Consider the following 22,377-nt stretch of genomic DNA (forward strand, 5'->3'; position numbering starts at 1 on the left):
TAACATCTTTGGCCTGGAGATAACACACCTCATTTCTGCTCATATTCCATTGACATGAACCTGCAATTTGAAGCACCCTCAGTGAAAAGTGGAGGAAGGTGTTGGGAAGTATGATTCATATCTGGGCAAACCTGGTAATTTAATAAAATGCATTTTAAACAAGTTAAGGTATCTTTGTATAGCCTCCACACATATAAAGATTCCACAGACCTGCCATTGGTCAACTTGGGAGGTTCAGCTCCAATTGCTTTTCAGACACCAACTGCTTCAGGCTACGAGCTCATGTGAATACAGACTTGGAAGTCAATCAGGACTTTTTCTAAAATATCCCAAATTGCTTAGTCACTCATTGTCTTGGGTTTCTAATCTATAAAAAACTTAAAAATAGGTAAAATAATTTCAGTTAAGCATAATGAACTGAATGACTCATTTGTCTCTTTTCCTTTTGAAATCCCATTAAATGGGTGTAAAATGTAAAAACCTGTAAACCTGTGGGGACAGTAGCAGCACATTAGAAACATCTATACAAATTCAGATGTTAGATAGTGGATTCATGAATAATAACTGGTTTGATGAAATAAAACAAAACTTTCCAAATTGGAGGGGGTGGGAGGAAAGCTAACAATAGGCAAACTGAGTTATTCCATCAGTTCAGTTCAGTTCAGTCGCTCAGTCGCGTCAACACCCTATAAAAGCTCAGGATTGGGAATACCGGTTGCCTTTGAAAAAAGAGTGTATCAGGTGGGGCTGAAAACAGGAGGGACTGCAAATATCCTGGAAGCCAAGGAGGGATACAACGCTATATAAAACATGGAGCTTGAAGGAAAGTTTGCAGACTAAATGCGAAGATCCCTTGCTTCGTTCCCGGACTTGAAGAAGTCAGGATTATTTTCTCTCCTCTCTGGAGAATCTTCTGGGCAAAAGAAAATGAGTACATATACTCCCATCACTACTATACTGTTGATAGGAGTGGATTCCTTTCCTACTGCTCCTGTAACAAATTACCACAAATGAATCAGTTAAAAATAATAAAAATTATTACCTTACAATTCTGGAAGCTAGAAATCCACAAAGGGTCTCACTGGGCTAAACTCAAGGTGTTGGCCTTTTGGGGAGACCAAAAGGATAATATGTTTCCTTGCCGCTTCCTGCTTCTAAGGCTTCCCACTTTGGTTATCTTGTGTCCCCTTTCTTCTGTCTTCAGAGCCAGCAGCATCAGACGACGTTCTTTTAATGCTGCTTTCTGATGGTTCTCTCTTCCATTTCCCCTCCTCCACTTTTAAGTACAGTTGTGATTACATTGGACCCACCCAGATGATCCAGGATAATCTCCCTAATTTAAGGTAAACTGATTCCTTAATTCCACCTGCAACCTTAATTCCTCTTTGTTTGTAACCTAATACATATTCACAGGTCAGAACTGTGCTGCGTGTGCTCAGTTGTGTCTGACTCTGCACTCCATGGACTCTTCTTGCCCACCAGACTTCTCTGTCCAAGGAATTTTCCAGGCAAGAGTAGTGGAGTGGGTTGCCACTCCATACTCCAGGATAGCTTCCTGACTCAGGGTTTGAACTTGTGTCTCGTGTATCTCCTGCATTGGCAGTTGGATTCTTTACCATTAGCATCACAGGTTCAGGATTAGGACACAGATATCTTTGGGTACCACTGGATCTCACAGAGAAACATTTGTGTGCCAGGCTGACCACCTTGTGAGTGAGGCTCACTGGCTCAGATGCTTACCTATGTAAAGAGAGCTCCCAGCTGGATTTTTAGAGCCTCACTCTTATGTATGAACTCACAGACAAGGATCGCCAGATATCAGGGGACTATTCAGAAGTTAGAGACACATCCATGTATATGAAGAAACACATACACATGGACACACATCCACCTACCAGAGCATATCTCACCCACCCGCGTCTATGCTTACAACCTCTTTGCCTCCATACATGGACCTATTGCACATACATCAGGAATGTCCATTAGGCACAAGGGGTCATTCTAAAAGGACCAAAGTTTGTGGTATTTTCTCCCTCTTTTCTCCTACAGTGAGAATAGAAGAAAGGCAAGATCCACTTATATATCAAAGAATAGGTGAAGCTGAAGGCTCATCAGCCTGGGCTTCTGAGCCCTGCGGTCCCAGGCCAGGTAGAATAAAGGTCCTAGGAGGACTATTAAAAAAAAAAGAGTTTTCTGTCACTAGTTAAGGAGATCAGGATCTGGAATGAAATAGGAGTACCCTGGTCTAGTTGGCCCCAGACAAAGGGAGAGCACGTTAGGAAAAATGGTTGAGTTGTTATATCACTCAAAAAAGACATGACCACATATGCTGTTCAGGTTTCATCCTGAATCTCTCCCACTTACCCCCTTCATTTCTTTTTTGTTTTCCTAGTTCTGTTACTTCTCTCTTCCCTAGGGTATATAACTCTTTCCCTCACCCATTTAATTTCCTTCTGTCTCCCCCGAATGCTTTTCTTTCTCTCCATTTGTGACCTGAAGTCCCCATTCTATGACAATGCCTATTTGTTTTATACTTAAATGTGCATCAGAGTTAATGCACCATTCTCCTAGTTTTCCTGAAAATTAGCTTGATAAGATATTACCATTAATTACATACTATTTTTTGAGCCTTCCCAAGATTTGATACTTCCCATAAAGAGGATATGAAACTTAGGGAAGGCTTCTTGCAAATGTTAGAAATTGCATTTTTTTAATAACAGCCTTTCATCAGATGTACTTTGAGAAAGTGGATTAATGGAAGAGGTGGAAGTTTTGTTGTCTTTAATCAATAAACCTAATTAAAGCTTTCCAAATACTTCAGTTTTGCCCTGGGTTAACGTAATCCCTTGGTTACAGTCGTTTCAGTACTGTTGATGGCCTCAGTGAATGCTAAATGCTAGTGGTTGGGGTTAGCTCAGAACATTCTGCTCCTATGTCGATGATTCATATCCTAACGCCTGCCAAGAGGAAAGCTTTGATGTTCTTCTTTCCCAAGCTAAGTATTTACTAGAACCATCAATAGCATCTCAATAGGCAAAAGGAAAAGGATCACAATTAATGATTTCTCTTACAAACCAAAGAAAGAAAATTAGATGTCTCAAATATACAATTGCTGGGTCAGGAAGATCCCCTGGAAGAGGGCATGGCAACCCACTGTTGTATTCTTGCCTGGAGAATCCCATGGACAGAGGAGCCTGGTAGGCTACAGTCCATAGAATCAAACATGACTGAAGTGACTCAGCACGTAAATATATAATTAGATTTGAATTTCTACATGATCATGGCCAAATTGATATTGAAAAAAAAACTTGCATCAAAGCTTCTTAATATTCTTATGCATTTAACTTGCTTCACAAGTTTTAATCGATTTTTAACTCATGTCAAAATAATACATATGCACAGTCTAAAAATTCAGACAGGGCTATGAGGTTTATAATGAAAAACAGCATCTTTCAGATCCACCTTGCCCCACTGATTTCTACTTCAAATATAGAACAATTTAATCCTTTTAGCTCCTTTTTCTATTTCCCTCTATCTTGCTATAGAAATATTTGCATTCCTATTTCTTGATTTTTCTATTTTACTTATTAATATTGACATCCTACAATAGAAATGAAGATTTAGGGACGTCCCTGGCAGTCCAGTGGTTAAGAATTCATCTTCCATTTTAGGGGGTTTAATCCCTGGTTGGGGAGCTAAAATCCCACATGCCTCAAGGCCAAAAAACTAAAAAATATAAAACAGAAACAATATTGTAACAAATTCAATAAAGACCTTAAAAATGGTTCACAACAACAAAAAAGTGAAATAAAAAAAAAATGAGTTAACTTTCTTACTCTCTGTCCCCTTTACACACTTACACTTCCTTTTCTCCTTATTCCAAATATATTTATGTCAAAAATTTGGTTATATTAATATTCAGGACTTATATTGTTATGGTTATAGTACTCGACGTCACAGCTGGGCTACATGGAGTCATTGCATGGTATTTCTCACCCAGTTTTTCTATATTAGTGGAATTATTCATCACTTTTGTGGTTATTTGCTTAGTTTTCAGTGTCCTATCGCTGGTTCACTTTCACATTCTATAAAATCTGTAAGACTCCTCTCATTGCGGTCAAGTATATCACAAAATTTATGTATATATTTTTTTCATTTTTGGTGAAGATATCACCTTTTAAGCTTTCTACCCCCTTTTTCCTACCTGCACTGAATGTTCACTAGTGTGATAAACAATTGTTTTCTTGGGCTTTCTCTTCATCGTTATTCTAAAAATGTCCTTTTTTTTTTTTTTTTATGTTGGATCTTGCCTCTTGGATTTGAAGTCCTTGCCCTTCCTTGTTTTTTGTTTATTCTACTTTTTGATGGAAAACAGTTTTTAATAATTTTCTAGGAAATAATCTGCTGTTGACTGAATGTTTGTGTGTGTGTGTGTGTGTGTGTGTGTGTGTGTGTGTGTGTATGCGCGTGTGTGCTCAGTTGTGTCTGACTCTTTGTGATCCCATGGACTGTAGCCCACCAGGCTCCTCTGCCCATGGGATTCTCCAGGCAAGAATACTGGAGTGGGTTGCCATGCCCTCCTCCAAGGGATCTTCCTGACCCAGGGATCAAACCTGCTTCTCTTACATCTCCTGCATTGGCAGGCAGGTTCTTTACCACTGATGCCACCTGGGAAGTCCATAATAAAAGATAGACATGAAGATTTATACAAGGAGGAAGAAGGGGCTCTTGGAACTGGGAGACTCAGGAAACGCTTCATCAAAAGAAGTGACATTCAAATTCACTCTTAAAGGATGGACTTTAGTTAGACAAGCAGAAGAGAAGGAAAGAGCACAGGGTGGCAAGGGATGACAGATTAGTGTTGCAAAGTCCTGAGTACAGGTCCTGAGGACTGAAGTCAGAGAAGTCAGCAGACATCTATCATGGAAGGCCATTTATGCAAGCCAGAGGAGCTTAGTTGTCATCAAGGAGGTAGAAGATAGCCTTTGAAGGCTTTTTAGAAGAGAATGTCACTCTAAAACCCTCTGCTGTTAGCCCTACCATCTGGTGTCTCACCCCTGTGATAGTGAGAAGCACCCTTCCAGTAGCTAGGAGCTGGATACCCTTCTATTATGGCCTTTCCATTCAAATAGCTTGTTCATTCACTTTCAGCCTGCTTATAAATGATGCAGGCAATAAGCATCCTAAACTTACCTCTTTTAATGCTGTATCATGGAACTTCCTAATTAAGCCCAACACATCAATGGACAATGAAACTTATCTCCCAAGCTCATTCTGATACATACATGAATGCCATTGTTCTTCTTTACTTACAAAAAAAAAAGCAGAACAGTATATCATATATTTTATAATTTCATGTATTTATTTTTGCCTTCACTGGGTCTTCATTACTTTGCACAGGCTTTCTCTGCAGCGAGTGGGAGCTACTGTTCCTTGAGGTGTGCAGACTTCTCATTCAGGAAGCTTCTCTTGTTGCAGAGCACAGGCTCTAGGTGAATAGGCTCAAGTGATTGTGGTGTGTGGGCCCTAGAGTGCGGGTTCAGAAGTTGTGGTGCACAGGCTTAGTTGCTTAGTTGCCCCACTGTATGTGGAATCTTCCCAGACCAGAGATCAATCCTGTGTCTGTTGCTTTGGCAAGCAGATTCTTAACCACTGCACCACCAGGGAAGTCCCAATATATCACATCTTATATCCCCCCACTGACCCTCATGGTTTTTTATTTACTCTTTTAATCTTTGTAAGTCAACTATTGTGTCAAAAAGCACAATAGGTATACCTATGGCTGATTCATGTTGATGTTTGGCAGAAACTAACACAATATTGAAAAACAATTATCCTTCAATTAAAAATAAATAAATTTAATTTTTAAAAAAGCACAATAAGCTAATTCATTCTAAGGAATTGACAATTGATAATGGTTTACAATATTAACTCTTCCCAAATAATATGTTTACATATTTGTTAGCATCTTTAATCCTCAACTCAAAGCAATCCTTAAGTGGAAATATCAACCACTTGGCAGGCCAGTGGATTGGGTATCTCTGGCTGGACTTTTTGTCACATGCTTCTCCAATTTTACCATGTAGACAGTCCCATACTCTGTTTATTGTCAGAGTCAGAGTGGTTGCGTTTTCTCAGTCAGGGTGAATATGGGAAACTTGAATCCTCAATCTGTTATGGAGAAGATACTGGGTCTGAAGGCTGAATTCAACCCAAATCTTGGCTCCATTAAATTAACTATATCCACAGAAGAATTTCCACAACCAAAGATTGCATTGCAAGTATATCTGCCACTGGGATACTCAAAATAGATTACACTCGTTCCTAGGTTCATACTCTGGTCTCCTGATGTGAACCTTTGTCACTCAGAGAGACAATGAAATGACTTTAGAGGAGGTGTGGTCTCCTTGTTGAAAGTGAACCAGAAGTTCAGGTAGGGAGATGACGTATGTCTTGGGGCATGCTGGCTGCTAGCACAAAATAGGACAGACTGGGTAGCTTTTAAACAACAGAATTTTGTCCCTCAGTTTGGACGTCTCAGATCAGAGTGTCAGTGTGATTGGGTGAGGGCTCTCTTCTCGGTTGCATACTCACATAGTGGAAGGGGCAAGGGATCTCTCTGGAGCCTCCTTTAAAGAACACTAATCCCATTCAGGAGAGTTCTTCCCACACGAGGGAATCCTCTCCCAAAGGCCCCGCCTCCTAATTGTTGTTGTTTAGTCGCTCAGTCATGTCCAGCTCCTTGTGACCCCACGGACTGTAGCTCACCAGGCTCCTCTGGAATTTTTTAGGCAAGAACACTGGAGTGAGTTGCCATTTTCTTTCTCAGAGGATTTTCTTGACCCAAAGATCGAACCCGCGTCACCTGTATTGGCAGGTGGGTTCTTTAAGGCTGAGTTGCCTGGAAAGCCCTGCCTCCTCATACCATCACCGAAAGGATTCGAATTCAACCTATGAATTAGACAAGGGACACAAGCATTGAGATCATAGCGGTGTAGAAAGTAAAGAAAAGGAGAAATGAAAGGCATTCAGGCTTCTTGTGATTAGAGTGAATGGTTTGGAAAGTGCCAGTATTTCCTAGTTTACTGGTCCGTGTACTGATACTACCATACTGAATAATTTTCATCAGTCTGCTAAACATTTTCATCTGAAGCTTCTTAGATTCTAAAATTTAAAAGTTGCTTGGCAACCAAAATGAATATATCCTAACTCAATTGACAAATGTGATTTTAATTTCACTTCAGTTATAAAAGTGATTAAAAGTAGATTTAAATAAATTTACATTGACACATTCTCCCTAAATGTGTGTGTGTGTGTGTGTGCATATATATATATATATATATATATATATATATATATATATATATATATGAAGTATGCATGCATGCATACATGCTCGTCACTCAGTCCTGTCCAATTCTGCAATCCCATGGACTATAGCCCACCAGGCTCCTCTGTCCCTAGGACTCTCCCGGCAAGAATACCTGAGTGGGTTGCCATGCCCTCTTCCAGCGGATCTTCCTGATCCAGGGACCAAACCAGCGTCTCCTGGATCTCCTGTATTGCAAGCAGATCCTTTACCACTGAGCCACTGAGGAAGCCCCATATATGAAGCATGTTTATATTCAAATCACTAAGAATTCTATAGACATGTTATTATATACATACATATGGAATTTTTAATGCTTTAAGTAGGTAGTCTTAACCTACAGTATAGTTAAATTGTTTTAAGTAATCTAGAAGAGTGATTCTCAATCTTGGCTGCACATTGGAATCTTCTGGATATCCTTATTTAATAGACTAGTCATTTGCATTAAAAAATGCAGTAACTCTGGTACACCCAAAGCTGAAAACCACTGAACTAGGCCATCCTCCAATAATAACATTGTCAGTGATTCCATGTACATAATAACTCTATTAGTGACTATATATTACATATCAACATATGATATCATTACCTATTTTAAAGTATGAAATTCATAATCCTTATTGCAAACATGGAAAACCATGTATTTTCATGTCCACTTAACAGATAAAAGAAACAAGGCTCTGAAAAGTTAAGTAGCTTGAGCAAGGTCACATGACTAGCAGTTTGGAGTCTGGGTAGGTTAGGTGGTTTAATTGAAATTGGGGCTGTTTGATTCCATGCCCGGTGCTCTTACCAGCCAATCACACCATGATGTCTTCTCTTCTGCAAACCCTGCCAGGTGAGAAATTTAAATTTTAAAGGCAATTAGAGAAAATGATCCCACAATACAAAAATAACATTTTTTATTTTTACCAGGGCTTCCCTGATAGCTCAGTTGGTAAAGAATCTACCTGTAATGCAGGAGAGCTGGGTTCAATTCCTGGGTCAGAAAGATCCGCTGGAGAAGGGAAAAGCTTACCCACTCCAGTATTTTTGGGCTTCCCTTGTGGCTCAGCTGGTGGAAGAATCCACCTGCAATGCAGGAGACCTGAGTTCAATTGATGGATTAGGAAGATCCCCTGGAGAAGGGAAAGGCTACCCACCCCAGTATCCTGGTCTGGAGAATTAGAATCCTTCCCATAACCTTCCCTGTGGCTATTCTGACCAAATGGTCTGGGACTCTCCACCTGTCCTGTGCATCCAGGGCCATCTTGAACCTTGGAGATTTTTCTGGAAAGAAAATGTATCAGTATTTTTGATCCCAACCTTACTTCATCATCCTCTACCTGTTACTGATTCTTTTGGTAAAAGTTAATCCATCAGACTCTGGCTTCATGAAGCCCTGCATTCATACATTGGAGAAGGAAATGGCAACCCACTCCAGTGTTCTTGCCTGGAGAGTCCCAGGGAAGGTGGAACCTCATGGGCTGCCGCCTGTGGGGTCGCACAGAGTCGGACACGACTGAAGCGACTTAGAAGCAGCAGCAGAAGAAGATATGTTGGGATCCCCAATTCCCAATACTTTAGAATGTGACCTTATTTGGAGACAGAGGTTTTACAGAGATAATCAAGTGAAAATGAGTCATTACGATGAGCGATAATAATGACTGGTATCCTTATATAAAGGAGAAATTTAGATACAGACACAGATACACATAGGTAAAGATAATGTGAGGAACAGTAGGGTGAGGGCAATCTATAAACCAAGGAGAGAAACCTGGAGTAGATCCTTCTCTCATGGCCCTAGGAGAAGGCAATGGCACCCCATTCCAGTACTCTTGCCTGGAAAATCCCATGGGCGAAGCAGCCTGGTAGGCTGCAGTCCATGGGGTCGATAAGAGTGGGACATGACTGCGGGACTTCACTTTCACTCATTGGAAAAGGAACTGGCAACCCACTCCAGTGTTCTTGCCTGGAGAATCCCACGGATGGGGGAGCCTCGTGGGCTGCTGTCTATGGGGTAGCACAGTCAGACACGACTGACGCGACTTAGCAGCAGCAGCAGCTCATGCCCCTAGGGCTTCTGTTGTAGCTCAGATGGTAAAGATTCTGTCTGCAATGCAGGAGATCTGAGTTCAGTCCTTGAGTCAGGAAGATCCCCTGGAGAAGGGAATGGCAAACCACTCCAGTATTCTTGCCTGGAGAATTCCATGGACAGAGAAGCCTGGTGGGCTATAGTCCATATGGTCTTAAAGAGTCAGACATGACTAAGCGACTAACACTCATATTCATGACCCTAAGAAGGAAGCAACCTTGCCAACACCTTGATTTCAGAGTTCCAGAACCACAAGTCTTTCAATTTCTGTTGTTTAAGCTACCCAGTATGTAGTACTTTGTTATAGGAAACAAATACAGCAGGTGAGTGCCAGAGAATTAGACTCCAGGAGAGCAGCCAGATGGAGCTGATGTGTTCTGCTTAGGAAAAATAAAGACAGGGTTTGTGAGTCTCCGGAAAGACTGTCACTGAGCATGGTGTTCAGTAGAACTCTGCCCCCCGAATCACTGAAGGGGCATTTCATCTGAGCTGCCGGCATCTGGTACTGCACCTAGCCTGAGGTCACTTATTCTCTCTGTTGTTACGTCAACCATGGAGGTCAGAAAATTCAGGGACTTGCTCTCTCCTGCCAAAGGACCACTATTTAGGCTCTTTATCCATTACCTATTACAACTAGGCTTGCCTTCTTAGTATTTCCATTCTAACATGGATAAGTCATAATTTTCTGCTTTTCCTTGATCTCAAGGTTATAGTCTATTTCTAGCATGGTGACCCAGTGATAAAGAATCTGCCTGCCCATGCAGGAGACACAGGAGGCATGGGTTTGGTCCCTGGGTCAGGAAGATCCCCTGGAAAAGGAAATGGCAACCCACTCCAGTATTCCTGCCTGGGAAATCCCATGGACAGAGGAGCCCGGCGGGGTATATAGTCCATGGGGTCCCAAAAGAGTCAGATGTGACTTAGCAACAAAAGTGGTTAATCAACAACAACATCAATTAGCAGAAACACCTCTGTGTATCTTGAGACATTGGTCACAGAGTAGTAGGACATATTCACCAGCAGAATTGTTTTGGTTCTTTGTTATGCATAGAAAGGTGATATGTCCTCAGGCTTTGAGCCAGTCAAGGTACTTCTTTCATTACCTGACCTCAGTCTCTTTGATTCTCTCCTGCCCATTCCACTCTCCCCAGTCACCTGTCCCCACCATCTTGGATATTACTATGGGAGCTCACATGTCAGACCTGACTATTTTATCACTATGGTGATGACAGGACCATCACTTATTCATGCCTAGCTGCCCAAACAAAGAGAATAGACAACATGTACTCTTTTGTCCTGTGTCCATAGCACAGAAATAAGCTAAGGCATCATGGGGATCACCCACTGAGTTTTCCCAGGGGCCCTTCGCAGCCAGGTGCCTATCTTCAAGATGAAGTAATATTTACGATCTGTTTCTGAAGTTCTTGAAGAAGACTGCATTTACATTATTTATGGACTGGAAAACAGAACAGTGGGAGACACAGAGGCAGGTGAGATTCTAAGAAGGTGTCACCACAGCAGCCGGAACGTCAAAGATGGCGTTCATGATTTATTCTCTGCTCCCTTCCTGTCAACATGAATGCTCACAGAAATTCTGACCACTGTAGCCTAGACAGTGTGGGCAATGTAAGTAGTAAGCACACTGTGTCAAGATAATTTAAGACTTTTGCTAAATTAAAGAGAGAATTTTTTTCAACTCTTCTTTCTGACTCAGTTATTGTTAGAAGAAAGCATAAAATCACAGGAACACTCCTAAAAAATCAGCATGGTGTAGGCAAAGTTACAAAACGGCATAAGGCTGGAAAGTGAATATTGGCTCTGCCATTTTATTAAATTCTGTGAGATTGGGTAACTTCCTTAACTGCAATTTTGAGGAAGGAAGCGAATGAAGACTCTGTACTGTAGATGGATAAGTTGTAAAAATAGATCCTCATTCCTTTTCCATTTCCAAGTTTTTACCTCTCTCTGAGCACACTGGATGGAGAAGGCAATGGCCCCCCACTCCAGTACTCTTGCTTGGAAAATCCCATGGACGGAGGAGCCTGGTGGGCTGCAGTCCATGGGGTTGCTAAGAGTCGGACACGACTGAGCGACTTCACTTTCACTTTTCACTTTCGTGCATTGGAGAAGGAAATGGCAACCCACTCCAGTGTTCTTGCCTGGAGAATCCCACAGACGGAGGAGCCTGGTGGGCTGCTGTCTATGGGGTCGCACAGAGTCGGACACCACTGAGTGATTTAGCAGCAGAGCACACTGGAATGATGATAAATCTAAACATCCAAACAGAGTGAACATTGTCAGGAAAAACAAGAAATTACCACATTTTTCTGCAGAAGACAATTTAGGAGTTTTCTAAATTTCCCATCGGCACTTCTATCCTCTTTTCATACTTTATCTTCCTCTTAATCTCAACTAGATTAAATCTCTATGAGGGCATATTTTAAAATTTTTATTGTTATTGGTTTTTTTTGAGGAATTTTTTTCTGAACCCTTCTTTGGGAGGTTAAGATTCTTAGAACTTATCGTGGGTGTGTGCTAAGTCGCTTTAGTCGTGTCTGACTTTGTGTGACCCTATGGGCTGTAGCCCACCAGGCTCCTCTGTCCATGGGATTCTCCAAGCAAGAGTACTGGAGTGGGTTGCATGCCTTCCTCCAGGGGATCTTCCTGACCCAAGGATTGAACTCATTTCTCTATCTCTTGCATTGGCAGATGTGTTCTTTAACACTAATGCCACCTGGGAAGCCCCTTAGAACTCATCACCTGCTTCTAAATGCTTCAGGTAGTCCCATGCTTTCTCTTTTTTTTTGTAACTATTCCCCTCCCTTTCTAAAAAAAACAAAAATAAAGCAAAATAACATAAAAGTGAATACATGCTATGCTCCAAATATCTTAAATAACATTATCTCTGAGTCTTGCTAGATAGTTGGTTTTTAGTTTAATTAGGATATTAATATAATTTGTATAATAGCAATATAATTAAAACAGTAATTATGTAAGCAATATAATTAAATTGTCTTATTCATTTATCTCACTATTTGTTTACATCTGTTGTCCTGTGTGCATTGGTATTACTGAACTTCTTGTACAGACACATTTCTCCGTGTAGTAATTAATGTTATCATCCTCAGTTAACTTTGGGAAACTTAAAGCCCTAAGGCAGGCAGATATTTTCTGAGCAGTGGAAGTGAATGACTGTCAGCTTGTGAATGGAAGTGGGTGGGTTCCACGTTCAGTGTGGTATAGAAGGGAGAGATGGTATCTAGTCAATTAAGTCTAGTAACAGGAAAGTACCTGTCTGATCCAGGCAACCCCTCAGGCTGCTGACTAATAAATGATCTGTATTAACTTTGCTCTATCAGACTGGCCAGGAGCCCTGCCTGAGGGCCTTTGAGGCATCAAAGCCCACCTGTGTTGGTGGTTCACAAGTGAGAATATGACAGGATATTCCGGAACTTTAGAGTTAGAGTCTGTTCTCTTGGTTTGTGCCCTGATTCTGCCATATATGATCAGGTGGGCATTTATGTCTTCTTGGGTATAATGACACTAACCCCACCTCACAGGATTTTGGGGGGATTAAACTCTGGGGAAAATGGCAAAGGCCTAGCATTGAAACCAGCATTACGATAACTGATCCACAAATATTCATCTTCTCTGGACCTGATATTTCTAACTGTGTTACTTTTCAAAGCTGTGAAGGTACATAGTAATGGCATGGGTGGACAGTTGAGTCTGCAAGGCTGCCTGGTGTGTTATTTAAGTGTGAAAGACAAAGAGGAGACAAGGATGACTCCAGGGTTTTGGTTCACTCAACTGGAAGGAGAATTGTTAACAATGAAATGAAGAAGATTGTGGGTACAGCAGGTTTTGGATTAGGGAGCAGGGAAGATTGGATGCTCCTCTTCAGACATGGAGGTGGAGATATCTATTAGGCTTCCCTGGTGGCTCAGAAAGTAAAGAATCTGCCTGCCAAGGCAGGTGACCTGGGTTCGATCCCTGGGTCAGGAAGATCCCCTGGAGAAGGAAATGGCAATCCACTCCAGTATTCCTGACTGGAGAAGTCCATGGACAGAGGAGCCTGGCAGGCTACAGTGCACAGGGTTGAAAAACAACCTGCTCAGTTAGTGACCGAGCAGATAATACACATGATGACATACAAGATGTTGAATCAACAACCATAAGAAAGTTTTCAGAGCCTCCTCAGCTTTTTCTTGTGTCTCTCATACAGCAGATCAGCTCTGTCAACAGGCTGCTGCTCAGCACAGTTACTCCAGATGAAAGCTAGTCACTTTCCCCATTTCTAAAATCAGCTAGTTTCTGGTTTCATTTCCAGAAGAAATCTCAATAAACAGATGAACAGGTTGTTGTTGTTGTTCAGTCTCTTAGTAGTGTCTGATTCTGTGACCCCATGGACTGCAGCACGCCAGGCTTCCCTGTCCTTCACTATCTCCCTGAGTTTGCTCAAACTCATGTCCATTGAGTTGGTGATGCCATCCAACCATCTTGTCCTCTGTCATCCCCTTCTCCTACCTTCCATCTTTCCCAGCATCAGGGTCTTTTACAATGAGTTAACTTGGAACAAGAGACTTGGATATTCTTCAGAAAACATAAGCATCGCTTACAAGATCTTTAGATGTAGGTTTACATAGAATATTGCAATGACCTAGTCACTGTAACGAATATCTTCCCATTGCTGAAGTTAAATTTACTTGTAGATGAAAGTGAAAGAGGAGAGTGAAAAAGTTGGCTTAAAGCTCAACATTCAGAAAATGAAGATCATGGCATCTGGTCCCATCACTTCATGGCAAATAGATGGGGAAACAGTGGAAACAGTGTCAGACTTTATTTTGGGGGGCTCCAAAATCACTGCAGATGGTGACTGCAGCCATGAAATTAAAAGATGCTTACTCCTTAGAAGGAAAGTTATGACCAACCTAGATAGCATATTCAAAAGCAGAGACATTACTTTGCCAACAAAGGTCCGTCTACTCAAGGCTATGGTTTTTCCAGTGGTGATATATGGATGTGAGAGTTGGACTGTGAAGAAAGCTGAGTGCCGAAGAATTGATGCTTTTGAACTGTGGTGTTGGAGAAGACTCTTGAAAGTCCCTTGGACTGCAAGGAGATCCAACCAGTCCATCCTAAAGGAGATCAGTCCTGGGTGTTCATTGGAAGGACTGATGCTGAAGCTGAAACTCCAATACTTTGGCCACCTCATGTGAAGAGTTGACTCATTGGAAAAGACTCTGATGCTGGGAAAGACTGGGGGCAGGAGGAGAAGGGGACGACAGAGGATGAGACGGCTGGATGGCATCATTGATTCAATGAACATGAGTTTGGGTAAACTCCAGGAGTTGGTGATGGTCAGGGAGGCCTGGAATGCTGCAATTCATGGTGTTGCAAAGGGTCAGACACGAATGAGGGAATGAACTGAACTGAACTGATATACTGACCATCAGAATACCACAATTAGTACCTCAAAGATCTCAGTTTTAGTTGATTCAAATATTTGGCTAAACTAGCGTGATATAATACGTTCAAAAAATATTAAGGGAATGAATAATGGGAATCATGTGTCTTTTTCAATTTTGGTTTTCTCAGGGTATATGCCTAGGAGTGGGATTGCTGGGTCATATGGTGGTGGTTTTATTCCTAGTTTTTTAAGGAGTCTCCATACCATCTTCCTTAGTGGCTGTATCAATTTATGTTCCCACCAACAGTGCAAGAACATTCCCTTTTCTCCACACTCTCTCCAACATTTATTGTTGTACAATTCAGGAAACTCAAACAGGGGCTCTGTATCAAGCTAGAGGGGTGGGATGGGGAGGGAGATGGGAGGGAGGTTCAAAAGGGAGGGGATATGTGTATACCCATGGCTGATTCATGTTGAAGTTTGACGGAAAACAGCAAAATTCTGTAAAACAATTATTCTTCAATAAAAGAATAAATTAATTTTAAAAAAAAGAAAAAAAATCAGACCCTCTGAGAATCCAAACGCTAAACCCTTGTTTCTAAGACAATTGGAACAAATGAACAACTAATAGGAAAGATTTTTTTAAAAAAGGGAAAAGTGTAATCTTGTCATTTCATTACAGTTTTATTACATTTTACTTCACTGTTTTTATTTTTTATTTTTTCATATTATTTCCTACTCCTTTCCAATTTTATATAAAGACATTGATTAGGATATTTTCTAGTCATAGGACTCTACTTTGAGCAGGATCTAGCACACAGCAATAGCGATAATTGGAGCTAACAATGCAGATAAAAATAGAACTGACTCACAGTGAAACATTATTCTGTTTAATAATTTAAAAAAATAGATGAATGATATATTGTCCTGAGTGTTACTTCTGCCAGTAATAGCACTGATTTATGAGGGTTTTATGTTTGTGTGCTTTGGGTGTTTATTTTATTTTATATTTTTACTCTGTTTACTTTTTTATTCTGAGGACTACTCAAAACACCTTATTCATACACAATCTTATTTTATTCTCAATTTTATATTCACAGCACACTAGATAAAATAAAGCCCCTTATAATAGCCTAGGCCATACTGCGACTTGAAATACCTAATCATTCATCACTTCCCCTACAAATTCCTAATATCCTTCTAACTGGTCAAAAGCCTCAGATAAATTGTACCTTCTTCTATATTTTTTAAAATTAAATATTTGAAGAGTTCACTCTTAGAAACACAGGGACCAATTACAGACTACCTACAGATACAAGTGATATTTTTTCAAAGAGACAATTAATAACAATGAGAAAGAGTAGCCGAAAACAACTCTGTAATTTAGGGCACTCTTTCAGAGGCAAAGAAAGACCATTGTCAATAAATGCATGCATTAGCCAGAGAAACAACTTCAGTGATACACCAACGTATTTGACTGTGCGTCCTTATTAACAAAATGTTTTAAATTAACAATGTTTTAATTATTATTAAAACGTCCTTATTAACAATGTTTTATTTTTATTTTATTTTTTTAGGATCTGACTTTTTTTTTTTTTTTACTTTATTTTACTTTACAATACTGTATTGGTTTTGCCATACATCAACATGAATCCGCCACGGGTTAACAATGTTTTAAATTGCATCCTTATTAACAATGTTTTAAATTGTCCCGCCATTAAATTGGTTCAGCAGGTAAAGAATCCGCCTGCAATACAGGAGATGCAGGAGACAGGAGTTCAATCCCTGGATTGGGAAGATCCTCTGGAGGAGGGCATGGATACTCACTCCAGTATTCTTGCCCGGAGAATCCCATGGACAGAGGAACCTGATGGGCTACAGTCCATGGGGTTGTAAAGAGCTGAATATGACTGAAGTTACTAAATACATAAATACACAAATGTAAGTATTTATAATACACACACACTTGTACTGATATACTGTATATCATAAAATATACACAAAGCAAAAGAAATGTAAATTTATGTAAATATGACACATCCTGAAAATTTCATCCTGTGTCCTAATGGATCACTTTCATCCCTGGGATGCAGGCACCCCGCTTGAAAGACCACTGAACACAGCAGTTCAGTGCTCCAGGAACTTTTCAGCTAAAGGCAGCCTGTCTTGGTCTCCACTGTGTTTCTGTAGAGGATTGTTGCCTTGCTCCTCCAAATACAAAACTACTGCAGTCTGCTCCTGTCACAGTGGCCTGAACATGACCACCCCAAGCTGTCAGTCTGAGATTGGAGACAGGGAGGCGTCATGTCAGTTTAAAGGGTTGGAAGGGAATAAATACCATAGTCCCAATCGGGTTCTGCCAAGCGCAGAATATGCCAAACCTTTTTTGTAGGGCCTTTGAATGATTTGAATGAGTGTTCATCCCTGCCAACAGCAATATAAAAATTGCCCCTCTCAGAAGCAGTGCTTTGATGTTTGCCCAAAGCATTCTCTTTTCCCAGGCAGGCATTTCCCCTTAACTTTCTGCCAGCTGCTGGCAGTCTTATGACCGCTTATACTGGCTTCTGGATCCATGTTACTTGGTTGTTTCCCGTCGTGGGTTTCTTACACAGTTTGCTCTCTTTTCTCATAGAGTGTGTGTTTCCTTTCACATATATGCACATACAATCATGCTGTTTAAGAAAAACTACTTTAAAGTCTGAGTTGACACTCAGAGAAGGAAATAAATAATTATGACTGTTTTAAACAGATGGACAGCCTAGATAACTGGTGATTAAATAATTCAATTTTTTTCATAAGATGAGCATATATACCCAGTTATTGGCAAGGCATCACACCCCTGATCACAGGACAGTGCCATGGTTAGTCATTCACTGTGTACATTTTATGATTGTACATCATTAATGATTTGAGTGGTAGATGGTAGATCTAATCAGCTGAGCTGAAATCAAAGACCATAAAAATGAACCATTGTAGATGGTGTGGTTCCCAGATAAAACAAGTAGAGGCCCCTCATGAATACCCTGAAAGAGAAGGAGCACTCCAGATCATAAATCAGGGTCTTGTTTATGTTTGAGTATATGCAGGATAATAATTTACTGGCTTATCCAGCATTATTAATGGTTTTCAGCAAAGTGCATCCTAACTTTTACTACCTGCTATGAAACTTATCATGATAAAAATTAGATATTTTTATCACATTGTCAAGTTATAAGCAATGACTGCTGGTTTTCTATCCCAATAGCACATTCAAGAAATGATCATTATTGACAATTTAAATGTTAATGTAGTTTTAATTAAAATACTTAAATTTTTTCCCTTTATTAAAGCCTTCGGCTGATTTTTGTTTTTTTTTTTTTCCAAATTATAAATTCAATCAGAGCATCTTTCAAGGATAAGCAAAGAAGGAGTTTTTAAAAATTAAGTTAAAAAATTAGACTTGACTCACTATGTTGGCACATAAGGGTGTTCGAGATAATTAGTTTAGTATCCTGGCATATACAGAAATGTATTATGTACTATTTAATATGAGTACCGTATGTGTGTTTAAATCTACAATGTTCATGTTGCAGATCTGTGAGGTTTAATTATCATACATATTCACACCACTTGTCTCACAAACACTGAAAGATAAGCTATATAAAGGTACTTATATATCTGTTTCCAATTCCCTTTGAAGACTAAGAAGACTAAACAAGAATGAAAATTGCTTCACAGAACTTTCGAGTTTAAATAGCACTTAAGCACCAATCCATTTATTTTGTGGTTGAGGAACTTGAGTCTTGTTCCAATGACTCACAGCTAGTCAATGGCCAAGTCAAGATTAGGAGGGAGAAGGTCTGATGCTTTCCCATTCTCTTTAGTCTTCAACCAGAAATGGGCATACCTGTGGCTCCCTTCAATTTTAAAGTTTAATGAAGACCAAAGAAAAAGTTAAGATTTCCTTGGTATAGTTGATTCACTGTTAGTATATACTCAAGTTCACTATAGAAAGCTATAGAATAGTTTATTACACTGACAATGCAGTCATTTGTTGGGTTATATTTATTCTAAATAGTACAGATTTCCTAGAGCTTCCATGGTAGCTCAGTGGTAATGAATCTGCCTGCCAATGCAGGAGACTTGGGGTCTTTGGGTCAAGAAGAACTCCTGGAGAGGAAATGGCAACCCACTCCAGGATTCTTGCCTGGAAAATCCCATGGACAGAGAAGCCTGGTGGGCTACAGTCTACAGGGTTGCAAAAGAGTCAGACATGACTTAGAGACTAAAACATCAACAGATGTCCTCACGGATTGTACCTTTCCAGTCATGTATGCTCTATCAGCCAGACTATCTATGTTAACTATGCAAAATACAAATCTGAACTCTTATTCCCCTAATTAAAATTCTTCAGTGGACTTTCATTTTTTACATGTGTCAAGGACTAAGTTTCTTCACTTAGCCCTGTCCATACCTTCAGCCTCATCTCTTGCACTCTGCCTCTGTCTGTATCTTCCAGCTGATTGTAGCTTCCACACATCACATATGGCTTATTGATTCTGTGCATTTGTTTCTGCTTTCCCCTCTGCATGTAACATTCTCTTCCCTACCAGCTCAGCCCCATTCCACTCTACAGACTCCTCATTCTCCCCTCCCTCAGCCCTACCTTCTCCACAGATTGGCTCATACATAAGGCTGAGCACTCAGGCGACACTTTCCTTATGAAACAGTCTTTGACACTCCCTCCCTTTCCATTTCTAAGATTAAGTATTGCTTCTCCATGACCCTCTACTTCTCTCTGCATATTTAATCACTAGTCTTGGACAGATCATTATAACAAACACACTGTGTTATATGTTTGCTTCACCTAGTTTACTGTGAGTTCCTTGAGGGAAGGACTATTTAACAAGCATAGGATCTGATATATTTTAAGAGCTCAGTATAAGCTTAACAAATGTCATCATGTTGATTAAGTAAGTAAACACTAAGTGAGTTAATATGTGAACAGAACAGTGCTTGGTGTGCAGAACATGAAAAATGCCAAGTAATGAATGAATGACTAAATGAAAAGATCTGCCCTGATCCTATATTCTTCTGACTGGTGAACATCCTGTTTCAATAGGAGTCAGGTGGTAGGTGGATGGTGATTGGAATTTGCCAGAGGAATCAGGAAATTTTCTGATTGGGGCAACTTATATGAAGAGTTTTCAAGAATGGGAATATTATTTATTTGTGGCTGTGCTGGGTCTTCACTGACGTGTAGGCTTTTCTCTAGTTGTGCTGAGCAGGGGCTACTCTTAGTTGCAATGTGTGGACTTCTCATTGTAGTGGCTTCTCTTGTTGCAGAGCATAGACTCGAGAGTGCATGGGCTTCTGTAGTTGCTGTTGGTGGGCTCAATAGTTGTGGTTCCTGGGTTAGTTGCTCCATGGCATGTGGGATTTTCCTGGACCAGGGATGAAACCCACTCCTTCCACATTGGCAGGCAGATTCTTTACCACTGAGCCACCAGGGAAACCTCAAGAATGGGCATATTTTTAAATTAGCCTTGCAGACAGTACTAAAAGAGAACTACAGGAAAATTTGTCAGTCTCACCAGTAGTTTCTTGAAGGCTCTTTCAGTGTACAAAGAAAATGCTATACTGATATTACTTCAAGGTAGATCTTCTTCCTAACTCCTTGGCATTCATAAAGCCTTACTTTAGTTCATGACTTTAGATTTTATGCCTAGTATATCCACTAGGTGTCAAACTTTTATATATAGTGTGCCTCACTGCGATAGTATTGCTGGCTTAGACAAATGAAAAAATTCACTTCCTTCTTGGCTTGAGTGAACACTGCTGTTTTCTGTGTGTGGGTTACATAGTCAACCAACTTCCTGTCATATTTTGGGGACTAGGAATAAATCATACTATTTAAGAAGAGTAGTTTTTCTCTTGTCTTTCTTCCAATCTCACTAGAAATGGGTTACTCTAACATTGGCAACTCAAAACCCATTTGAGGAGTGGTTTACATAGGTTACTATCTAAAATCAGGTGAACTCAATCCTTTCTTGTTCTGATTTAATTTTTTCTATTTTATTTTTGTTATAATCTGTTGCATGCTGTGAAGTCGGTAGATTCATAAACCTTCACTTCACCTTAAGCTACATTAAATTTTTGTGAATAATTAGAATTAATATTTGTATAGTCTTTTATAGTTGACAGAATATTTTCATAAGCATTGTGCTATCTGATCCTTGCAATACTCCAATCAGTTGGATAAGGAACAGTAATTTTATTACATTCATTTTATAGTTGAAGAAATTAAGCCTTCAGTGGTTAAGTGACTTTCTCAAGGTTATATAAATAGAATGTTAGCAGGGCTAAAATGAAAGTCCTATCTTTGGAATAAGATATCTGTAATCTTACTCTCTTGAAATACACTTGCAATATCAGCTTATATCAATTTTCAAGATCCTTTAAGTCACCCTAAGAAATATTTTTTATGTATATCTTCATAAATTGATAGATTCTCAGAGATAAGAGTTCAGGGAATACTCTAGGGTAATTCACAACTTCTGGGAAATAAATACTGATCTCTTAATTATTATATTTTTACAACATGGATTATTAAAAAGTTAATCTCTAAGTAAAATTAAAATTCAGCCTGATATATGATGAATCTCCCATGGTTACCCTTCGGATATAACAGAGAACCGAAACATTTCTGTGTTTTGGAGAGGAAAAATTTTCTCCATTTTCCTTTTTCTATTTTCCTTCTCCTTAGTCTCATGCCAGATTTCATTCCAAATCTATGCTGACATTTATCTCATTTCTGCATGACCACTGTGGATTTCTTTATGTCATATGTGGGCTACATCATGCCCCACCTCTGATTAGGTATTCCTGATTTCCCTCTGTGCTTTGTAATCGAACTGTTCATATCAGTGATATGCAGAAAAATGTAGAAACTGCCAGGCAGGAGGGTAGGGGGGATATAGGGGCATATTATATTCAGAGGAAGCAAATATAAGTAGAGCAGACTTCCATTTGAAATGTAAAGACAGTAAAACAAATTTTAAAAAAATTATTGTATAAAATAAAAATAGAACAAAGAATGGGAAGAGAAGTAGCAATATTTTTTCACTTTTAAGACTCTGCATGAAATGGTATAATATTACTTAAAAGTTTACATTGAGAATTTAAATATATATATTATAGCCCCCCTAAAGTGAGTGAGTGAGTGAATGAGTGAAAGTCACTCAGTTGTGTCCAACTCTTTGCGACCTCACGGACTCACGAACAGAGAACCCCACCAGTCTCTTTTGTCCGTGGAGTTCTTCAGCCAAGAGTACTGGAATGGGTTGCCATTTTCTTCTTCAGGGGATCTTCCCAACCCAGGGATTGAACTTGGGTCTCCTGCATTATAGGCAGATTCTTTACCATCCAAGCCACCAGGAAGCCCAACCCCCTAAAGCAACCAGCTAAAAAAAGAACAATTAGTTATAGCTAATAAGCCAAAAAATGAGAAAAAAATAGAACCATAAAAATTAATCAAAAGAAGGT

The sequence above is a fragment of the Oryx dammah genome, unplaced genomic scaffold (assembly GCF_014754425.2).
Source record: "Oryx dammah isolate SB20612 unplaced genomic scaffold, SCBI_Odam_1.1 HiC_scaffold_21, whole genome shotgun sequence".
Classification (NCBI taxonomy): domain Eukaryota; kingdom Metazoa; phylum Chordata; class Mammalia; order Artiodactyla; family Bovidae; genus Oryx; species Oryx dammah.